Here is a 22,243-nt window from a genome sequence, read left to right as displayed (position 1 = left end):
AGACCCCGGCGAGGACTAAATCACCACACTACTACATCATATTTACTCATTTATTTTTAATCATAGATTCAACACTTTATTGAGTTCAGATATAGACTTTTCATTTTATAGTTCTCCATATCTCTTTTAAAAAAATTGTATCACATTTGCCATTTTCAACTCCTCCAGTCCAAAGGACATTTTAAGTGATAAATTACACACTATAGTTAACAGCTCAGCACTTTCATATTTCATTTTCCTTAGAACTTTATGTGAATACCATCTGTTTCTGGAATTTTGCTGCTATTCATTCTATTAATTTGTTTGAAAATTATTTTTATTAACGTTTCGTCTGAGACAGTTCCTGAGCAGTGACTTCTGTTACAGAAAGCTTTCATGTGTGATGCTCTTAAGCTCTTGCACACTGAGGTAGTTAATTCACTGTGATTTTTTCCTATGGTCTCATTTTACTCAGACACCACTTATAACATATTAATCTTTGGCTGTACAGAATTTTAGAAGGCTTCTTGGGTTTGTCATTGGAATTTAAATACACTGTTATGATGATTAAACATTTTCATAGAACAAGATATTTCTCAATGTCTTGTTTCAGCTGCTGTAGTATAACATAATTTACAATTAAGTTACAGTTTCATTATTTGTATACAATTTCTCTTACATGAAACTTTTCTAATTTCTGACGGTCTCTGTCAATTTCTATTTAGCCATGTCATCTTTTTGGCATAAAGATTCTTTTTTTTAAAAAAAATAAGTATGCTTTTAGACTATAATTCTTATATGGTAGTAACTTTTTCCATACAAACATCTTATCTCACAAGTTTCACCCTTTTTCACTGCTCATCCTGTTTTCTTCATATTTACAAGAATGTTATTTTTGACATGTTAATACATTAGATTTTTTTTTCCTACTTTTTACTTCTTTACTCCTACACATACACTGAATGTATATAGTAATTTTTCATGGTATCTTTTTAATAATTATGTCTTGATCCAGGTCTTGTACATTGATTAAGAGTACTTCATCTCTTTATGCTTTCCAATTATTTGTTTTAAGGTGAGATCATTGAAGAAGAAATGTTTTAAAAATGTTGCTTGTGCATGATGTCCATTCTGACATGAGTCTTCATGATAATAACTTTTCTAAGATTTCTGAGTGTTTTCTGCTCTCACAGATTTTTCTATTTTTCATTAATATGTCACAGACTGGGTCACTATTCTGTCTAGCTAGTCAAGCTAGTATTTCTCTTTTTGAGTCTAAATTTTGACATAGCACAATGTTCCATTAATATTCCTTCATGATTTTTATCCATTGAATACTCCAGCAGGGGACTTCAAGAGTGTAAACATAGGTTGGTATGAGAGGCCTTGAAAGACCTCATGGCTATCAGCACAAATCACAAACGATCAATAGCTGGTCACTAACAGATTTCATGGTGAACTTATATCAATGAATCTGAAAAAGTAAAAACTGGTATATGGATTCAGTAAAAAAAATCCGACAAAAAAACCCCAGACATAAAGAAAACACAGAGCAGATAGCAAGAGGGTAGAAAAGACAATCAAACATACAAGAATAGAAACAAATCAAAAATAGAGAGGAACTGCTCTCACACCGTACTGCCAGCCCACTCAGGATGCTGTGTCTCATCGATACCACTGCAGGTACTCCCTTTACTCTGGTTGAAAAATGGTCGCTTTTTGTTTTGCCATTCATCCCATTTGTTATTGCATTTGTTTGAATACATGTCTGTAGTTGGTCTTGCTCTGGTTATCTACTTTAATATGTCATGCTTGTATGGAATTTTCACTATTTTTTGTTGTTCCCTCGGAGTTTTATTCACCTTTAACTCATTTTCTTTGGAGGCAGAGGTTGCTGACTTAACTTGTACAAAGTGTATCATTTTGCTCATTTTGCTCTTTGCATTCTTAACATGCTTGTTAGGTTTTATCCTGTCTTTCACTTAAGTCTATGGAAGCAAGTTTGGGGGTTTGTATTCATTTTATTTTAGGCTTTAGCAACATAGTTTTATTGTGATTTAGATAAGACATGTATTTCCACAATAAACTGTATTTATTCCAAAATCATCACCTTATTTCACGGAATCACAGAATCAAAGAATCACAGAATCAACTAGGTTGGAAAGGACCTTGAAGATCATCTAGTCCAGCCATTAACCTAACACTGCCAGTTCCCATCTACACCATATCTCTCAGCGCTATGTCGACCCTACTCTTAAATACCTCCAGGGATGGGGACTCCACCACCTCCCTGGGTAAACCATTCCACTGCCTAACAACCCGTTCTGTAAAGAAATACTTCCTGACATCTAGTCTAAACCTTCCCTGGCGCAACTTGAGGCCGTTCCATCTTGTCCTATCGCTTGTTACTTAGTTAAAGAGGCTCATCCCCAGCTCTCTGCAACCTCCTTTCAGATAGCTGTAGAGGGCGATGAGGTCTCCCCTCAGCCTCCTCTTCTCCAGACTAAACAACCCCAGTTCCCTCAGCCGCTCCTCATACGACATGTGCTCCAGACCCTTCACCAGCTTCGTTGCCCTTCTCTGGACACGCTCGAGTAATTCCATGTCCTTTTTGTAGTGAGGGGCCCAAAAATGAACACAGTAATCGAGGTGCGGTCTCACCAGTGCCAAGTACAGGGGTAAGATCACTTCCCTGTCCCTGCTGGCCACACTATTTCTGATACAAGCCAGGATGCCATTGACCTTCTTGGCCACCTGGGCACACTGCTGGCTCATGTTCAGCCGGCTGTCAGTCAACACCCCCAGGTCCCTCTCTGACTGGCAGCTCTCCAGCCACTCCTCCCCAAGCCTGTAGCGCTGCTGGGGGTTGTTATGGCCGAAGTGCAGCACCCGGCATTTGGCCTTATTGAAATTCATACAGTCAGCCTTAGCCCATCGCTCCAGCCTGTCCAGATCTCTCTGCAGAGCCTCCCTACCCTCGAGCAGATCAACACTCCCACCCAACTTGGTGTCGTCTGCAAACTTACTGAGGATGCATTCGATCCCCTTATCTAGATCATCAATAAAGATGTTAAAGAGGAGTGGCCCCAAAACCAAGCCCTGGGGGACACCACTTGTGACCGGCCGCCAACCAGTTTTAACTCCATTCACCACAACTCTTTGGGCCTGGCCATCCAGCCAGTTTTTTACTCAGCAAAGCGTGCAATCATCTAAGCCTCAAGCAGCCAGTTTTGCCAGGAGATTGCTGTGGGAAACAGTGTCAAAGGCCTTGCTAAAGTCAAGGTAAACTACATCCACAGCCTTTCCCTCATCCAATAAGCAGGTTGCCCTGTTGTAGAAGGAGATCAGGTTTGTCAAGCAGGACCTGCCTTTCATAAACCCATGTTGACTGGGCCTGATCATCTGGTTGTCCTGCATGTGTTGTATGATGGTACTCAGGATGAGCTGCTCCGTCAGCTTCCTGGGTACCGACCTAAAGCTGACAGGCCTGTAATTTCCTGGATCATCCTTCCGACCCTTCTTATAGATGGGCGTCACATTGGCCAATTTCCAATCTGTCGGGACCTCCCTGGTCAGCCAGGACTGCTGGTAAATGATGGAAAGTGGCTTGGTGAGCATCCCAGCCAGCTCCTTCAGCACTCTTGGGTGTATCCCATCCGGTCCCATAGACTTGTGTGTGTCTATGTGATGTAGCAGGTCACTGACTCTCTCCTGGATTGCAGGGGGGTCATTCTCCCAGTCTCTATCATCTGGCTGAGGGGGCTGGATTCCCTCATTACAACTAGTCTTGTTATTAAAGACTGACGCAAAGAAGGCATTAAGTACCTCAGCCTTCCCCTCATCACTTGCTAACAAGTTTCCTTCAGCATCTAGCAGGGGATGGAGACTCTCCCTGGTCTTTATTTTGCTGCTTCTAATTCTTGCCCATATTTAAATTTTATGTATCTGTACACATTAATGCAATTATTTCAGAGCAAACTTCTCATTCAGTAACTTACACTTTCTTTAGTATCTGTTTTCTTCCCCTACATATGCATTAATGTCCAGAAATATCATGATCAAAATTTCCCAACTGTTTAAATGCTACTTTTTCACGTAGCAAACGTCGCCATACTGACACACATATACACCTAGAAACAAAACCCTTCAGAGTGATAGATCTTATCTTCTGGATATCAAGGATACTCACAACACAAGAATACATAGCCATTATCTAAAGAGGAGCAACCTTCTTGTAAGCATGATGCCTGACAAACTGTGCTGCAGCTGAGTTGCTCAAGGGAAGGATGTGTAATGTAGAGGTAGATCCAACATCCTAATCCTCAGATTATTATTCCATGTAGTTAACAATCATTCCACATTCACTTCATACCATATATTCACTCTGGACTATGGCATATTTTTCTCCTAAAAGTGGACAGAAGGAACCAAGAACTGCAATAAACCTACTAGGTATTTTACTATAGTACTAAAAGCAGCAGCTATTTTTTCCCATGTAATACCAAAAGATTATTTTCTGATGTAAAGGAAGGAAAGTAAAGTCACTACTTGATATTTGATTTGTCTGTCTTTTAGAGGTATTCCTTTCCATTGGCTTAACTGAATCTCCAAAGGATCAATCAAACCTAAAGTTCACTTGACATGATCTTTAAGGAAGTTCACATATACATAAATGAAATAAGGTATGTGTAAATTCTGTATTTCTCAAATTTCTTTCACACAGCCTTACTTTTCAGTTTCTAGGAATAATAATTAGGCCCTAATAAATGGATTAGGCATACTATCATTTAAATCAATACAACTATGGCATGCACACCATTATGTGAGATATGATGGAGGATTGTAGGTAGGAGTTCTTGTTTTTTTAAGCAAAAATACTTGTCACTTTTGTATAAGGCTTCAAAATAATAGCTCAAATGTATGTTATGTACACCAATTTTAATGCACATTTCAATTGTTAATTGTTTAAGTATCTATACTTACTCTTATTACCATTGTGCATCTGCCCTGATCCTTCTATCAACATTATACAGATTTGCTAATATTCATTTATATACTGCCATTGTGCTATCTTCATTTGGATGTTAATTATGTTCTTTAAAAAATACAAGCTGTCCATTTTGCATGTAAATATGGTAATGAATATTTCATTTTATGAGTATTGAAACATGGACCAGGAGAAATCAGCAACCAATAAAGTTTCTCACAAAAGTAGATTATAAGCAGACAGCTGTTTTATTTTTCTAGGGTCTATATGACTTTATTTGTCACATTCTCTGAGAAGATCACATCCAATAATAGGCATTATACAGACAAAATCTGGACAGAATGTGAAATAATAATTTAATTCCAACAAAATAAAGTAACATAAGATAAAACATGGTATAGTCATAAGATTAAGTATTCACATACTCAGATCTGAATGATTGCTGAACTGAGGTTGAAAGTTCAGTGTTAGCTTTGTGTCCCATTTCCTATTTACATAAAAAATAATTTATACGTAAGAAATGTAGTGTATTGCAGACCTATGCAAGACCTATGATGATGGCATCTTATCAGGTAATTTAGCATTTTCAAAATTAAAAATACAGAACATGAGTTTTACAGGATTTTAGTATAATTTGTATTGGTACTTTGCTATTTAAAAATCTTCAGCCATATTATGAGGCTATATTATCAACTGTTAGAAAAAGCATTGAATTTAAAAAATTCTCTACTTCTGTATTCCTTTAACATTTTTCTTTTTTTTCCAATATATTTATTTATTCGATTTACATCATTTCTACTGGAGTCTTGGGTGTAGGACAAAATGTTTAATCATACAGTATCATGTACTTGCATATAAAAGTATTTAGTTTATTGGTAAACAAAAATGACAAAGTCCAAGTGTGTTGGGTTTGTGTGCAGCAGGTTTTTGGTAGTGAGGGAGGGGGCTACAGAGGTGGCTCCTGTGAGAAGCTTCTCGAAGCTCCCCCGGCTCCAAGTCAGACCCACCTCTTGTCAAGGCTGAGCTAGTTAGCAACGGTGGCTGCAACTCTGTGATAACATATTTAAGAAGGAGAACCTGAGAGAAGTTGTGAGAGAGATACCTATGCAAACATGAGGTCAGCTGAAGAAAAGGAGGAGGGTGGGGGGAGGTGTGCTGGAGCAGAGACCCTACAGCCTGTGGTGAGAGGGCAGACTGTCCCCCTGCAGCCCATGAAGGTCCAAGGTGGAGCAGATGCCCACCTGCAGCCCATGGAGAACCCCATGCCAGAGCAGGTGGCTGCACATGAAGAAGGCCATGACTCTGCAGGAAGCCCATGCTGGAGCAGTCTGTTGCTGGGATGATGGCAGTCCATGGCAGGGACCCATGCTGGAGCAGTTCTTGAAGAGCTGCAGCCCTGGGGGAAGGACTTATGTTAGAGAAGTTCATGGAGGACAGTCTCCCATGAGAGGGACCCCATGCTGGAACAAGGGGAGAGTGTGAGATGTCCTCCTTGTTGTGGAGGCTCTCAGGACAAACAGACAATAATTAAAATAAAATTTATTTTAATACAATCAATTGACACTCCAGGAATCATTCACAAATGGCAGATCCAAATGTCCACGAGAGAAAAAATTTACTGCAAAAAACTCCTAGGATTTAACAACAATCCAAAACACTTGAACACTCACCTAAAAAGTGAGGGGTCCCAACCTTGATGGATTTCTTTGGGTGGCATCCCAACCCAAGGGGGAAACCTCAAGGAGTTTCCTTGGGTGGTGTCCCAAACCAAGGGGAGAGTTCTTGACTGCAGCATGCTCCTCCAGAAGGGACTAGCTCAAAATGGCTCCCCTAAGGGACTCCATTTATATCCAAGCTGAATCTGATGTGTGGTCAATATCAGCCCTTATTGGCTGAAAAAATCAAAGGCCACTATATTTCAGCAGTCAGGAAGACCCATTTTGCATTGGGGTGGGTGCATCTGCCACACTCTCCCTGAGGAGGAAAGAGAGGCAGAAACAATGGGTGATGAACTGACTGCAACCCCATCCCCTGACCCCCTGTACCACTGAGGGGGAGGACGTAGAGAAATCAGGAGCAAAGCTGAGCCCAGGAAGAAGGTAAGGGTTTGGGGAATGTATTTTTAAGATGTGGTTGTATTTCTCACTGTCCTACTCTGATTGGTGAGTTTGTGTTGGTAGTGGTGTTCAAATTAAATTGATGTTCTTTCTTCCCCACTGGAGTCTGTCTTTTGCCCATGACCATATTGGGTGGGACATCCCTCCCTTATGCTGTCATGATCCCTGAGCCCTTTGTTAGATTTTCTCCTCCACATCCTTGAGAGGAAAGGAGTGAGTGAGCAGCTTGGTGTTGCAGTGTTGCTCACTTGCCCTCTGGGCTTAAACCACAATGCCAAGTCACTAGTAGTTCATCCAGCATCTGATACTGGCCTGTCTTTATCTCCTCAGTCTTTGTGACGCTCAATCAGCTTTACTTACAATTGCATATCAACATATTATAAAATATCACAATTTAAATATTGCAGTATGATCTTTGAACCTTTTATCTCAAGTTTACAACCTTCTTTTCAAGGCCTTGTTGAATGAGGCTTTGAGCAACCTGATCTAGGGAAAGGTGTCCCTGCCCATGCAGGGGGGTTGGAGCTAGATGATCTTTAAGGTCTTAAGGTCCCTTCCAACTCAAACTATTCTATGATTATGATTCTATTATTATGATTCTTAGCTTTATTTTCACTAATGTTTCCAAACACGCATCTGCGTCAAACTTTTTATCACTTGAGAGAAGCAAGCATCTCTTTTGTGATGCTGCAGAGTTCAAGTGCCTGCAAAGATTGTTTACAAATGTCTACAGTTTATAGTACCTTACATTACCATACTATTTTTCTCTTTTTTTTGTAAATACCTATACATATATAAAATCATATTTCCAAAACTGCCAAAATCTATATGTTCCAAAACCTATATTGCTGAATATACATTTTCAAAAGTGAAATGCTTTATACATTTGTCTCACTAAGATAGATGAATATATTTTCTTTGTAAAATGTCATCCCTTTAAAGTCTTACAGTTGTACATAGAGGCAAAACAAATACAACATTGTATGTTCAAGATTTTCAAAATTCTTAAATTTGAAAGAGGAAGAAAGAAGCTATTTTTAAGACAAGGAAATTAGATTGCACAGTGAAATGTACTCTTCTGCTTGATGCCTAGTAGTAGGGTGCCTTTGTAAATGCTGATAAAATGTATTTATGCCAAACACTACAGTTAACAGCTCATTGCCTAACTGAAAATAGTTTTCCTCAATAGGTGCCATTCCACCCAAAGTAAATTCAAGCAATTCATCTGATGAATTCAAAGATAGCACTCAAAGCATGTAATGTTGAATTTTATATCAAAGTTATAAGTAGTCTGAAACTGTAATGTGTAAGCTGTAAGGACTTAATAAAATTGTTAGAATTTTATAATTTATTATTTATTATAGAATTAGAGGAAAGCAACTACCTTTACATCATCACATGAGAATGTATTTGCTATTTTAAAAAATGTATTTACATAATTATCAGTTAACTAGAACATTCTTCTTCAATCTGAATAGAATTTAGCTGTGGCCACAGACATCCCCATAATATGGCATCAGCATGAATCCAAAATTGTGTATAACTTTATACTGATTATATTGCTTAATGTATGAAGGACTGCATTCTGCAACTTAATTCCCTTCAACTAAATTTATTTAAATATGAATTAAATAGATAAAACAAACCTCATCTATTGTTTATTCTATCAGTACCATTAGTTTTCACAATTTTATTGCGTTTTAGTTTTTTGGAAAAAGGTCTTATATTGGTTTATAAAGCTGCAGACTATTTTCTTCTAACTGAGAACTTATAGTTTATGGCATACAGTGTAGTATCTCTTATGTATATATGCTTTACCAAGCTACTTGATTGAAATGTATCTTGTTTTGTTTTCCATAGAAGTTGTCTACCCAAAAAATGCTTCACTAAGTGTCACAAGCTCGAAAGAGTGGAGAATGGTGGATTTTCCTGGAAATGTATATGTATATATGGCATCTGCAAGATGTGTATAAAATATAAGTCTTAAAAGATAAAAGTTAGTTAAGTTTTGACACTCTATCATGTCTATTGGACTGAATAATTTGAAAGACTTCTGACAAGCAGCTGAGACTTTTCTTTGGTGAAAATACATAATGAAATGTAGACACCACATCAGGTCCCATGCTGCTAATATATGTAAGTAGAAAATACCCTCAAGTGTACTGAGATGTTTAAACCAGATATCATATTTTAGACCAGAACTGTTTGCATACCTTTAACAGACACTAGAGGAAAATCCATTATTTATAATCATTGACTGTCTTGGTTGTTGATTTTTTTTCAGTATATTTTTTAGTCCTTATTAGCACCGTTTAGAAAGAAGTACCTAGAGTGCCCAAACATCGCTGATCTTGTGCCATCAGAACATTATAGTCAAGTATAGGGTAATAAGGTGGATGTCAAAAGATATTTTGTAGTACTATCTCCACCTATTTAATAATTTATTGCAAAAAAATGTTCTCTGTGCTAAAATATTTCTGTAAAAAGACAATTCTGTAGTGTGGTTCTGGTACTTTGTAGCAGTAGTTTGTTTCTAGATAAGAGGGAAAACTTTTCAAATTTAACTGACATTGGTCAGGGCATGCAACTAAGCTGAAGAACGTAAATGGGTTATCATGTATGTGTTCTCCTAAAAATGGGATGCATCTATGCAGAATCTGGATTTTATTTATCTGTCTGTCTGTCTGTCTATCTATCTATTTATTGCTTTTGAGCATAACTATATTTTATATGTCACGCAGGCTGCTGCAAAATAAGAAGGCAGCTTTGCTTCCATTGTCAAAATCTGATCTCCATGATTTTGATAAGATTCAGGATAGAAAAAGGAGGATAATACCCTTGTAATCTTTTTTACTCTATTGTAGAATAGTTATGTGAAACTTATAATAGTAACAATACAAGAGCTTTAAAGTTAATGTTCCAAAACTTTCTGTATTGTTGTTTTTCTGCAAAAATAATATTTATTTTTCTTGGTTTTAGCATTGTCATATCTTTAAGTTTAGGCACCTGATGTCCAAATATTTTGGGATTTGGGAAGATGTCTGGAGGCGTGTTCTTTGATGTGGGGGGAAAATGAATAATACACCATTTCAAATATGGACAACTGTGCTGAACAGGGACAAATTAATTGAATGAGTGTTTAGGAAGCATGTGATCTAATGGGCAGTCACTATGCAGCAAAGAGAATATGAGATAAACTTTTAAAGGTTATTTAACACATGATCCCTCACAGAGGGAGCAGGAAAAAGTCATAGATAAGCATGATATGGGAACAGTAGACAATACAGAGAATGGTAGTAGTAAATTCTTACTCATTCTGGAAAATGTCAAGTATTCATCTAGAATTTCCAAAACCACAGGCATCAAAACCAAATCTGTCTTGCCAGTTTTCTCCCACTTTTATGGGAGTCGCCAACTATCTTTCAGCAGTTGTGAATTACTCAATTGCTTTACATTATAGGTCTCCACTGCCACATAGTCTTGCTATTCTTGCTTTTTATGCTGTCTCTTTTCAAATCCTTACTCTTATTGTTTATTGTTCCAGTCCAGTGTTAAGAGTTGTGTATAAGCATCTTAAACTCTGGGCTGGAAGAAAGCTCACTAGCAATGAGCAGCACTCTTGATTTAAAACAAACACTGTTCAAGTGCTGCTGCTGCTAGAGTGTGGCATTTTCTTCAAGGTTTTCTTCTTTGTAGCCAGTATTGCTCTGATCATTGGCCTACTAATTCAGGGTATTTTAATTATCTTTTTTATTGTCATTATTAGTTATTAACTATGTCACCATTTTATAACTGTATATGAAGTTGGTGAAAACTATTAGACTTTAAAGTAAATTCCTATGTGCTTCCGCATGTCTGAGTTCTCATTAAAGTCAGTGAAGAGCTACTCAGTGAATTTATACTCTGTAGCATGGTTCAATTCACCCTAAAGTAGACAGCTGTGTTTGGTCAGCTGAACACAACAAAATAATCTATTTATTGCATCAGCAACATCTCCACTGAACTTAACAAGACCTAGATCACATGAAGACACTCAGGCTGCAGTTTAGCTGACTAATGAAAGGCATTCAATGCCATCTGAAATACCCTTGGGAATGGCCCTTGATATGACCCTGACAGGTACGACTCAGAACCTGCAAGAGAGCTGCGCCCTCCTCTGGTGGTGGCTGAAGCTAGGAGACATGTAAAATGTCACCAGACACCTGAATCCCACCCTTTCATGGAAACACATATAGATATTTTAATTTGAGATCTGTTTCTCTGCAAGCCTAAGCACTGGCTTCCAGTACCACTCTATATGACTTAGATTCTCCCCTCTTGTTTCCATATGCCACTCCAGAAACACGTGAAATACCTATTGGTCTTCTAGATACTCTACTAGCTCCATGCAAATAGCTTGGATGCTTCAGGATGGATGCCTACTTGCAGGTTGAATTGGATCATAGATGTCCATGTTCTACATGCACGTACACGCAGTATGGGCCAATTCCCTTTCTATATTGCATCGACATGCTGTTATGCTCTCCTTTTCAACAATATGGTTGAAGAGTTTTTGAAGGAATAAATTGTTGGAGAAGCTCCTTCACCTTGAATATATATACAAAAAAATAATTCTATGTTTATTCATTCTTCCCATTATTTAGGTTTGTTTTTCCAAAACTTACCAAAAATGGAATCTAGAGTGATTTCATTAGCATTTCCTAATGCAAATACTTTTTTCCTCAGGAGAACATACCCAGTTCTGAGGGGTTGGAAATCAGGAAAGAAATATTTTCTCAAATTTTCAGAAGAAATCAATAAACACAGTGTCTAAACACTGTGCAAGTATACATTTATAGCATTCTAGCAGAAGCTGCTGCAAGTACACGACTTACATGCTTTTTCAAGATTTTTCTAAACAAAATTTTTTTTGTTTAGAATCCTTTCCCAGGATGTTGGTTTCTCTGTGTTCTTCACTGACTGATGCAGGTTCCTAGCAGCATAATCGCAGCTGACAGAGGATGACCTGTTCTGCACAGTCTGAGCTCTAGAGATCTAGAACCTGAACAATATTATGGACCTATCTAGGTTCCTTTGTTCAACTGAAACTTTAATCTCTCATCAATTTACAGCCAAAATCAGTATATTAACTAATACTAACTAACAATTTTAATGGATAAGAAATACAAACATACTTCAGATACACCCAGGAAAGTATAAGAGAAAAAAGTAAATTTTATATATTGAATAATGGATTTACATAGCAATATTAAATGCCTGTTTTTAAAAAACTGTTGTGAAGATCTTTGTGTGGTCCTTTCCTGTAAGAAGCAGATGATAAATGTGTTTGAGGGAGTCTGTGAGAGGAACAGACAGTCCAGTATGCAGAAAAATTATATGACCACTTCCAGTTTTTCGGGATTAAGGAATAATGAAGTCTTGGCTCTATGACTGCTGCTGCTGAGCAGAAGGCTCCATACTATGCACTAAATGACAGACAGAATTCCACTGCTTTTTAATTATACTCTTCCCTTTAACTACTTCAAAGTGAAACAAATAAGCACAAATCCAAAAGGCAACCATATAAAATACTGACTTAGTTTCAGCTTTCCAGCGAGGAGGAAAATTAATCTTGACTTATCCAAATTCATGAAGCTGCGCTGCAGGTATTTGGGCACATCCTGCATGATGTGCAGAAGAAGTGGCTCTGCACCAGTGAAAGTTCCTGGACTCTTTCTTATTTATTCTGCCAACATTCCTCTAGGACTAATGGGGTAGGACACAGCAGAGCATGGGCTGCTAAACAGACTGAGGTATGCATTCATAAAAGAAATTTGTAGAATTTCAGGCTACATAAACACTAGCTCTGCTTCTAGATAATGTGTAAACTCTGTAAATAATTGAAAGATCACTCTGAAGAACTTCATGCAACGCACTACAAGAGCTACATATATGCATTATACTTGAAATAATGTCTTCCTGTCTCATGGATTTCACAGTGTAGATAAAGAAACTAAACAAAGGTAGGCAGAGGAGAGCATGAGTGTGATACATATCTGGCAGGAACTGAAGAACTGAGAATTAAAAGACCTGCCCAAGATCAAAGTACCTAAATCCCTGCCTAAAATTTTGTTTTCCTCTAATGAGGAAAAAAGTCTCCCTCATTTTTCTCATCAGTTCTTTTCATCCCATTAGCATTGCTAAAAGGACCCTTTTGTTTTGTTACTTTAGGGATTTTTGTATTTTGGAGGCTTTTGGGGTTTGGTGGTTTGGTGGTTTTTTCATAGTTCCTTAGGCCTGTGTTGACAGTACCTTGCATTTCTAGGTAGTGTTCTATATATGAGCATTAATTAAGCACAAGACTGCCTAGTTTTCAGAGTGAATTTTGAGTGGGATGACCAAAGCAGGGGAAAACTGTGCAGCTAAAAAATAAGTTTTAAGTCATACTATTTTCACTCAGCTGTAAGTACTGTGCATGTATTGTTAATGTAGATGATTATGTTAAATGTAAACAAGATGTTTTTGCAGAGTAGAAATTGATCTTCTGTGCAACAAATGTAATTCTTTTGATGACCATCACTATCAAAAATTCCCCTTTACGTAATTCTCCAAGAAGAGTAAAAGAAAACCAGATGTTATTGTACAGTACAAGTATGCCAACAATTTTTCTTTGTGGTAACTTCTAATGACCACAGATCTTATTAAGCTTACAGAATTGTGATGGAGTTGTGATAAACACTGAAACATCCAAATGCTGCATTCATGAGTTTGAGTAAATAGAATCATTCAAGACTTCTGCTTAGAAGCTTTCAATCTCAAATTACACTCTAATGCAGGCTATTGTAGGAAAACAATATTTTTCTATGCATTTTGTCAGATAGCTTAATCATTTATTCACTGCTCCAGATCACTAATATGTCAGCTCATGTTGTGTATGTGCTTTTACTAGAGGTGAGCCACAAATGTCACTTAGGTTTAAAAAACCTACAAAGATGAATAATCTTCAGCAACTCTTTATTTTTCATATGTAATAGCATTTAGGCAACATACTCTTGCAAGAGACTCACTACTCAAAGAATGACTACAGCCTAGGTACAGCACTGCATCTTTAAGAAGCCTGCAGAGGATATTGTTCTTCTGCGCTATACCCTTCCTAAATCTAAAGCCATACAGTAAACCTAGACTAGAATCTAGGTTCTGCTATGAATATGTGTTTAAGTATTTTGGTACTCCTTTAGTTTAAATACCATTTTTTAATCATCTCTTTAGTAACACATGATAGAGAAAGGAAATAAATTATAGCTTATAAATGGTTCCAAACCAAATTACTTTGGAAATTAAGTGGTACACAAATACTCAGATCCAAAAGAAAACATTTCTCTGAATGTTTTATTGCTTTCTTCTTCATAACCCTTGAAAGCATGTGTTGTTTATGTCAGCCAAGGATCTTACCTTCATCACCTTCCTCCTTAGTATCGTTTTTCATCTCAAGGCTAGAGGAACTGATCGCTTTTTTCTTCAAAAAAATAAAATATCGGGATTCCTTCTTTCTAATATCTTGTCTCCTTTAAATCTTGATTAATAAGATTAGCTTTAAAAAGTATTCAAATTTTCTGATAAAATTTGTGTTGTTTACTTAGCAGCAATAAAAGAGTTCAGCTTAAAAAGTTCATTTTTCTGGTAAGGTAAACTATCTCTTGGATCAAAGATTCTCTGGTTTAATAGCTACTCCTAAGAGTTTTTTAAAAAAATTCTTCTGACACTTCCTTTGAAGGGAGATGACTCTTTCTTCCTACTCAGCACTGATGAGACACATCTGGAGTGCTGGGTCCAGCTCTGGGCTCCCCAGCACAAGAGAGACATGGTCTTATTTTTTTCTGACAAAGTAAAAAACCCCAAATTTAAAAAATCATAAAAAAATAAACCAGTATCAATCATTTCAGTGAAGATCATACTAGAAATATATAAAACCTCCTTCAAATCACATTAACAGTGTAATTCATTTTGTAAGTAGATCAAATTTAATCTATTGAAAGAATCATTTTAAAGACTCATTGAATGCTTACTAGAGCAAGTTATTTTGTCTTAGTGTGCAGCTCTCCAATGAAATATTTTATTGCTAGAAGAAGAGTTGCTGGATAGGGTAGATCAATGGAATTGAAAGGTTCCTTCCTGACAACATGAATTGTTATTAATTAAGCTAACTTGTTAAATTTGGAACAATAGTATGTCTTAAAAAATAAATAACTAATGTCATTGACATGATCAGATTTTTCTTTTAACATTATTTCATTTTTTTTTCTTTAGGTAAAGAAGAATCATTATGTTACACATAATAACGAAAATTCGCAACCCAAAGTGCTCAAGTATTAAGAATTACTTTGTATTATAAATATGGGCATTTAAATTAAGAATAAAACTGTGGAACATAATATTATTTTGTTCTATTTATTTTGTGATGATCAGATGATTCATTACTTTGTTGCTTCTCTTCCAGGAGAGTTTCTCCTAACATAAACTCCTTTTGCTAACAAAATGTGAGTGGAGTAATTACCATGCCACAGAAACTTATTTTGTAAGATATGTGCTGTAAGTCAAGATAGGTGTCACTAGTTCACCACTGGATCTATTTTCAGTTGACAAGCTTGTCCCCTGCTTCCTCTAATAAACCAGAACTATTCTAAAACTTGACTGAGGACACATCAACTCAAGCTGTGCACCACTGACATTGTGGGCAGTTATACATCTGGACAGTTATCTCAGTACAGACAGCCCCTGGGAAATGTTAATTTAAAATGCAGTCCTGATATGGTGAAAATGCTAACTGTCCTGTGGGAAATGATTACCATTTCTACAGACACTGGAATATATTTTGCAAGGGAGGACATGCCAGATTAAGTAAATGGAAAGGGAATATTGTAGCATATAATCAGGAAAATATCATGAAAGTATAATTACCAAAATCTACGGGATTTATTTGGGTTTGTTTATGTTTTCATTCATCTGACCAAGATGGCTGGATGTTGTTTGCTTGCTTGTTTGTTTCCTCCCCTTCCCTAACATTTGAGTTGTGGATATCTGCAAAGTATAATTTTAAAACTGTGTCTTTATGGACTACAGGAATTTTTTGATACATTTCATTAAAGCTACTACTCTTAGTTTATTGTATTCAAGTGCCATTTTGTATTATATTTCATTGACATCTGTAAAATTGCTTTCATAGCTTAATTTATTCAGAATATGACACAGATGAAACAAAAATTTAACAGTTTCCTTTGGCCTGCTCAGTGACTGCCATGATTTGGAAATGTGTAACATTCTCTAGAAAAGTATGGAGAGTAGATACTACTAAGAAAAAAATAAAAAAAAAAAAAGGGGGAACAAAAGAAAAGTGTTCTGCGAGGTAAAAGCTCCTTCACTATTATCCAGTATGCAAAGAGCAAAGGAAGGTGGTTGAGATATTTCTACAGGCTATGTAGAAGTAGATATTTAGGTCTGATAATTTAAGATCAGTTTCACTTCAGTGTAATGTGCATTTAAGATTGTTGTCTTGACTTCCTTTATAGTTAATGAGAGAGGAATGAACACGCCTACAATACAATAGATACCAGTCTAAGATGGGCAAACCACATAGATGAATCAGCCCCTCAAAGACTCCATGGAAAGTAAAATCAATCCAATTAGTACCTTTGATGTAAATGTCCAAATTTGGATAGATGAAACCTACCTGTGCTGTCCTTTTACTTGCTATATGTCCACTCCTTGCCTCACTAGATTAGGGTAGCTCATCTTTATTCACGGCAGAATTAATTTTCTTGAGACTTGTCAGTCCTTGAGTAGAACTGAGCCATGAGCCCTTGCAGTCAAGGTGAAATAATTACTGTTTGAAAGTACAAATGACCTATATTTGTGTAATATATTGCAGTCCAAATTCAGTTACCCCTTTTGGATATTTTTCATTACTAAAATGAGACAGACTGAATAATGAAACCAGTTACTTGAAAATTGCAAGTTATGAGCAACTAAAGTAACGTGCCAGTTAACGTGATCATGGGTCTGCAGTAAAAGCTAAACCAAATACTTTGTGCTGTCATAAGTATTTCAATACATTTTCTCAAGCATATTAGATACAAGTACTTCTTTTTACACAGTAGAGGAAAAAAATCTAAGTCGCTTTCTGAGGTAAGAGATAAATTAGACTGTTCAAATGCTCCAGAATTAAAATAAGTATGGAAATTTTAGTAACCCAGGGTCAATTGATTCATTGTTTTATCAGAGAAAAGAGGGGAAAACATTTGTTTGGAAAAAAATTTAAATGTCCATATAGTTGACAAAATTGATAGTGAGATGGATTGTTATTAAAGTGATGTCTTTTAGTGACATCTTATAAGGTATTAAATAGTTTAGAATGCCTTTTGAGACCAGCCTGATATAAAATATTCAACATTCTTCTACTTCATGCCAAAAATATTCCACTAAAATTACAGTTAGACGTGTTTAAAATAATTGGCAATATCAGCTTTGCACAGAAAAGCAAAAGGGCTGGAAGATTTAATAATACTTTCATTGATCTTCGGATATGAGAGTAATCCCCTTTGGAAATGAGGTTGTTAATAGAGGAGTGAGCCTTCTTTTTTTCTGGGTGTACATAGATTAATGACAAAATGCTTCTTCACAAAGTATTTATTGTAAAAAGAAAACCAATGTACTATATATGAGAGGTAAAAAGAAGCTGATACCTGGTTCAAAAAAAATCAGATATATCTGACTACTCAGAGGAACATGTCCATATTCTATATACCTTTTTGATATATCTTTTTCATTTTCAATGCCACTTCTCAGTTTTACAGGAAAGTTAGTCCTGACAAAGTTGGAATTGAAGAAACAGCTGAAAACTTTAAATTCTGAATGAACAAACCATTCTGGAAAAAGAACTGAAATTAAATCAAAACTTTGTTTAAGATAAAATGCCAGTGAATCTTCAGTATGCTATTTATTCATTCATTTGATAAACATCTTGACACTTCCTACATGAATTCTTGAAGTTGCGAGAGATTGACATTGACTTTTCCAAACAACTAAGCAGACTCATGAGATCCCAAATAGTGTTGAAAAGACATCAGACTTTTAGTATTTATTCAAGCAGTATCTCCAAACCTTGAAAAAAAAAGGTATATGACTATTTAAAATGTTACATTTGTAAGAGTAAGTGTAATTTCTGAACAAACACTTTATTATGCATCTTGATCTGAGAAAGGACAGCACTTCACTCACTTGCACTAAGAAGACTCTGGCAGAAAAGCACACAAGCTCAGAAAACACATTGGGCTATTGAATAAGCATTGATTGCCATTACCCTAACATTTCCAGTAGTTTCTGTGTAATATTATCAGTGCTTCCAATGTGCCAAAAGAAATTTTTCATGATTGGAAACAAGGCATAACAAGCACTATTACAGGGCAGGCTCTGTTTGCTCTGCTTTATCTCTGGTAACATTGCTGGCTGTTGTTAATAATACTAATAGTCTACAGTATACACATGACATTTCTAGTCCAGGTGAAACTAGTTTTTACATAGACATGTACTGCATCTACATTTAAAAGCTTACTTGCAAGACATATTAGCTAAACATAATAATGATGCAAGAGAAGGACACTGAGTTTTTGGGAGCCTAAGTATAGTGAATTTCCATGTATTTACTGTTCACACAATTTTTTTGATCTATTAGCACACACAATGCAACATATCAAGGTATATATGTTTTGGAGCAGGGTCTAAATTATGTTTTAATCTTAGCTCCTGGAGAGCTATAATTTGCTATCTGTAGTTTGGCCAACAGTATTCCAATGGCCTGAATAAAGGAAAAGGTGATAATTCTGATGTGAAACTTCTGGATAGCAAGGTGAAAGATTGCAGGAAATTAAAAAAACCCACCTAATCAAACAAACAAAATCTATTTGTAGAGATGAAAAGACAACTAATTTCAAAAGAAGAAGACCTCAGAAGACATGCAGGGATGATCTAAAGCTGATCAAAGAAATAAGAAACTTTGTATTGGGGAAGGCATGCAAGAAGAGAAAAGGGAATATTCTACAGAGGTGAAGGTCTTATACAGGCTATGGTTTAGACATAGTGATTTGGCATTTGTAGCTCCTTACACTCAATGAATATATATTTTTTGAACTTCACACAGACAGTTTTAATCAAGTTTAAAACAATTGTTGGGATAACCAACGGGGACACAAAAGTTAAAGAAAGAAGCAAAATCTGAAAATATTTCAGTATTGTTCAACAAAATTAGTAAAAACAATGTAAAGAATCCTGAGAGAGAAGAAAAAAAAAAAAAAAAAAACAAAAAAAAAACAAGTGAAAGAAAATCAATGCCTAATAGAGTTAAAAAAATAAGAAAACATCTTTAAAGGGAATACAATCAAACAGAGATTCGTCCTTGTTAAAGAACTGGCAAATCATAGATCATAAAATTGAAAGTAGTAAAGCAAAAATCTCTCACTAGATTCTGCTTTGTACTTGGATGAAAATGTGAGGACACATCCATTGTGGATGACATTATGAATTAAATAGGAAGCTCAGAAAACACATGATGGAAGTGCCCTAGCTGACACTTAGGAAAGTGTCAAACATCTATCCTCAGTTCAGATTAAGAAATTGGCTCTGTCCCAATTGTGCCAGTATTGCTCCAATATTTATTACAATTTCTTTGAAAAATTAAGACTGAATATATTAGTGCCAATTTAAACATAGACCAAACAATTAAATATTTAATTTTGAAATCCAATGACAATCTGTGAACTTTTAAAATCCTTATTTCACAGAAGGCCACTCTTCGTAAAGAATCTGATTTATAATTTGGGGTTTTTTTTTGTAACTTCTTGTTAAAAGTCTTTTGATGTACTCTGATCAGACATCTCAAAGTTCTTTTAAAACTTGCCATATGCAAACATCAGAGGTACATGTTGGATAGTTATAGACCTGGGTCTTGCTATCTCAGAAATGTCAGCAATTCAAAAATTTAGTTAAGACAACAATGATAGTATCATTATTAGAGATGTATGGCATAGTTTCGTTGTTTACACAACTATTTTTTTTAATTTGAAATCTGCACAACTATGTGTTGTTTGTTGTTAAAGTATATGGAAATTTTATAAAACATTCAGAGAAGATTGAAAATAATGGTTGAAGGGCTAAGAGAATAAATTTTGGGATGTGAGATTTAAAAAAATGAATCTGTTCAAACTACTTGAAAGATTTGAAGATGACTTGATCTCTGTGAAAATGATGTCTAATAAGAAAAAATTTCAGCTTTGCTGACAAATACATAGAAATGTCTGGACATTGAAATTAGACAGATCAGTCTTGAAAAAAAGGTTTATTATCTTTTCAGTGAGGGTAATGATGTTTACAGCTGTAAGTTATTGGAGTATTTGTTAGTTGTGACAGTTTAAGATTGCAAGATTTTTTTTTTTAATATATCTTTCCAGTATATACATATATGCTGCAGCCCAGCAGTGGGATATTTGTCGTCAGTTCACCATCAGCAATACTTATGGTTATATTTTCTTATTTTCTTATTTTTATATTTCTCACATGTAATAAATTGTATTTATTTTTGAGATGTTATCTGCAGACCATGAAACATGGTAAATTAATATTCTGAAGTTGAACAGGAAACCTTCTTTCCCACCTCTTGGACATCTTACTTCCTTTTTCAATGTAAGAATAAAACTAATGTTTGGATTTAAAGAAGAGAACACTTTTGCTGTAGGCCGCATTGGAAGGCCTTGTCTTCATGAGCAGCACAGACGCGATCTGTGCGGATCACCAACTGGAATAATCCATGCACATCTGATCCCATTGCTTCCCTCTATGCTCCAGTGCCTTCTAAGTTTGCAACACTTCAATCTCCCCTGTGCTTGAAACATAATATTTTTGCCTTCTCAAATGGTTTGATTTACACTAAATTACCATGGATAGTACTGTTAGGTTATGCGATAAAAAGTTCATCACCATACACACAACAGGGGGGGCAGAGGGCATACACACACGGCAGAGAACCCTGCCTCAACCTCTCCTGTGCTTGGGATGTCACATGAGGTAACCAGTCCCACAGTGGACACTCATCACCATGGGGCCAGGGAAAGGCTCATAGGTACCTTTGGGATTTAGAGTGGTTGGGGAAGAAACAAATATGGGAAAATAGAGGGATAAGGGGATAAAAGAGGCTAGCCATGTATAAGTAGGGGCTGGTCACTGTGCTTGTCTGGCCGTGCCCTGTGCCCGATCAGTGCAGTCTGTCCTTTCTTCTCATTAAAATCCATTTCTGACCATTTTCCTGGGTGAGGGGCTCTCTATCTGTGTACACAAGGGTGTGGAATTTCTGAGTGACAGCAGCTGGAGTGGGACCAGAACTCACAGGGGCTGTATGCCTGTGGGCCACCCCTGGAGTATGTGGGAGTGTGTGTGTCAGTGTGTGTCACCAGCGAGCAGCAGGCTGGGCTGGCTGAAGAGTAGGTCAAGTAGCCTGGGAGGCTGCCAGATAAAGGTGTGCTTGAGACAACAGGAGTAGCTGGCTACCAGAGGGATCAGAGGGTCCATGCCATCTACTGGAGAGAACATAGGCGTTGGGGGGTCACCTGAGACAGACATTTGTCTGTGCATGAGGTGACTGGGGATGAGAGGGTCCAAAGGCATCTAACAGGTGGACAAAATGACGAAGGCCAGCTGCAGTGGGATCAATGCCTGGTCTGCATGCTTGTGTGTGTGTGTGCATGTGCACAACCTGTGTCATTGCATGTGAGGAGATCTTCCCCAGCAGCTGGAGTGCAACCATGGGGACTTGTGTGCCAGGTGCCAGCAGCTGGGCAGGGCAAGGTACCAGGGCAGCCCCTGGAGAGACCATGTGTCAGAGCCCGGCTGCCAGAGGGATCCACAATGGACATATACATGTATATATTCCCACTGACAGACCTTCATCCTGATGAAGAAAACCTCCACCATTATTCAGACGGAGAGGAGGACAGATGAGGTGGCTGGTGCTGTTTGTGATTGCATGAGTGCTGTGTGTCCTGTCTGCATTGATCTTTGTGGCAACCTGTGTATGCATGTACATATATGCTGCATACGTGTGTTTGTGTGTGTGCCTATCAGGAAGATGTGTCTAGCC

The sequence above is a fragment of the Strix aluco genome, chromosome 2, assembly GCF_031877795.1.
Source record: "Strix aluco isolate bStrAlu1 chromosome 2, bStrAlu1.hap1, whole genome shotgun sequence".
Lineage (NCBI taxonomy): Eukaryota > Metazoa > Chordata > Aves > Strigiformes > Strigidae > Strix > Strix aluco.
The sequence above is the reverse complement of the archived record's forward strand: the minus strand, read 5'-3'. Positions refer to the sequence as shown.